A 2,366-nucleotide genomic window follows, 5' to 3' on the forward strand; every position below is an offset into this window, starting at 1 on the left:
GTAAACAAGTCATGAGTGGAGTCCCACAGGGCTCGGTCCTGGACCCTCTCCTGTTTGGCATCTACTTCTCAGAATTCCAGGCCAACACAGAAGGACTCTGGCTGACCAAGTCCGCTGATGCCTGCAAGCTAGGAGTCATTATCAGCTCCCCAAGTGATGCATACATCCTACAAAAGGGCCTCTCTGAGATCAATGACTGGTGTCGGAACCATGACCTGAGTCTTAATGGCAAAAAATACGTTATCCTCCCCTTTGGAAAAAACTCAGTTCCCACGAATTACCACGTTGATAGGAGCTCACTGAACATTGAAGGGGACATAAGAGATCTGGGCACCCAGGTCAACAGTCACCTCATCTTCAACCACCACATTGCCACTGTGGTCAGAAAGTCCTTCTACATGGCACATCTTATAACCAAAGTATTTGCATCCAGGAAGAAAGAGGTCATCATCCCTCTCTACTCATCACTCATTAGACCAGTCATCAAATATAACACCCCATTTAGCATGCACCTGACCAGACACCTAGAACAGCTGGAGAGGCTACAATAGTACCTCACAAAAAGGATCCTAGGCCTTAAACACATGTCCTACATGGACAGACACAAGAAACTTCAGCTGTTCTCAGTCTCTTATCATATACTTAGAGGTGATCTCAGCTTGACTTACAAAGCCATGTCCGACCCAGCCCTACTTGAAATGCTACACCTAAAGAAATCCCAGTCCCCCTGCACCACACGCTCCAGAGATCACAACCTCATTACCACAATTAATAGAACATGCTGCAGGGACAGGTTCATCTCCCAAAGATTGCCCATACTCTGGAATAAGCGTCCCATTCATGTCAAGCAGAGTACCTCGCTGGTCCTTTTCAAGTAAAATCTTGACCAGTGGATGGGTAACAGAAAGTTCACTCTAAGGATCATTACAGTTGCCCTACTGGATAGAGGCACTGTGAACTAATATCGGGTGGCATGGTGGCTGGGAAATTTTTTTTGGCTAGGCTTCTAAAGGCTCCAGGGCCATTAGCCTAGTACACATCTATGAACCTATAAACCTTTCACACTTTTAGACCAGTAGCTGCACAGACAAGGTCTAAAGGAGTCTCGCTATACCTCAGTAACAAGCATACCTCCATGGTGGTCAAACAGGATGACATGGTGGAGTTCCACCATGTGCAAATCACCACAGACAAACCTAGTCAGCTATAGGTCACCCTCCATGTCCCATGAAGCTCACAATGCATATTTGGACCTTTTGGAGACCTGCACCTTTCAAACTAACACCCTCTTCATGGGAGGCTAATTAACCCTCTATAGACTGGGAATCCTACATAGCCTCAAATCTACAGTCACAGAGATTCCTGGACTTCGTAAATACAACCCTCCTTGAACAAATAGTGAATATGCCAATTACAGGATCCAACATACTGGACCTTATGCTTACAAATATGGGAGAATGCTGCCACCCCTCCCCCCATAGGTTCATAGGTTGGTACTAGGTTATCGGCTTTAGAGCCTGTACAAGCCTAGCCAGAACAATTCCCTGGCTATTTCTTCCCACAATATTTACTTCCCTGGACCCCTGTCTAGCAGGGCAACTGATGTGATCCCTGGGATAAATTTTCTATCTCCTATTCAGCTGTCAAGTTTCCTTTTGAAGAGGGCCAAGGAGGCACTCTGCTTGACATGTATGGGCAGTCTATTCCAGAGTATGGGGAGTCTCTGGGTCAGGAACCTATCCCTCCAGCATGTTTTGTTCATTATGATAACAAGGCTTAGGTCCCTGGAGCATGTGGCTCTGATGGATTGGGATTTCTTTAAGTGTAGCATGTCCAACAGCTCTGGGTTTGACATGGCCTTGTATGTTAAGCAGAGATCACCTCTGAGTAGACGATATGCGACAGAGTATAGCTGGAGTTTTTTTAGTCGGTCAGCATACGGCATCTGCTTTAGGCCTGTGATTCTTTTAGTGAGGTTATATCATCCCAGATGGGACTCGAACCCACAATCCCTGGCTTAGGAGGCCAATGCCTTATCCATTAGGCCACTGGGGCCTGGGGCCATGTATTATCCTCTCTGGTAAGGTCTGGTCTTAAAGCTCTGTCCTTCAAAATCAAAATCAATTTCGTAATCCCATTAAAATTAGTAACAGGAATGATTCCAAGGCAAATTACCTTTTATTAAGTGACGTTTTTCTAAAATTCAATGCTCCTCTAAACCCAGAAAACACAGCAGCCTATGCTGAATTTCTCTCAGAAACTCTGTACTTTGTATAACCAAGTCAATGAAATTAGGAAGTGAATCTTCACTAATTTTATAGATATCTTCAGCTGAAAAAAAAAAAAAAAAAAAAGAAGTGTCATTT

At 44.6% G+C, this 2,366-nt stretch overlaps 1 non-coding gene across 1 annotated transcript; it reads right to left on the minus strand.

Annotated features, from left to right (window-relative positions):
* Positions 1–1,982: 1,982 nt before the first annotated feature.
* TRNAR-CCU lies at positions 1,983–2,055 on the minus strand. Its single transcript has one exon. It is a non-coding gene; the product is annotated as a tRNA-Arg (tRNA).
* Positions 2,056–2,366: the final 311 nt, after the last annotated feature.

The sequence above is a fragment of the Protopterus annectens genome, chromosome 3.part1 (assembly GCF_019279795.1).
Source record: "Protopterus annectens isolate FY-2018-M chromosome 3.part1, PAN1.0, whole genome shotgun sequence".
NCBI lineage: Eukaryota > Metazoa > Chordata > Ceratodontiformes > Protopteridae > Protopterus > Protopterus annectens.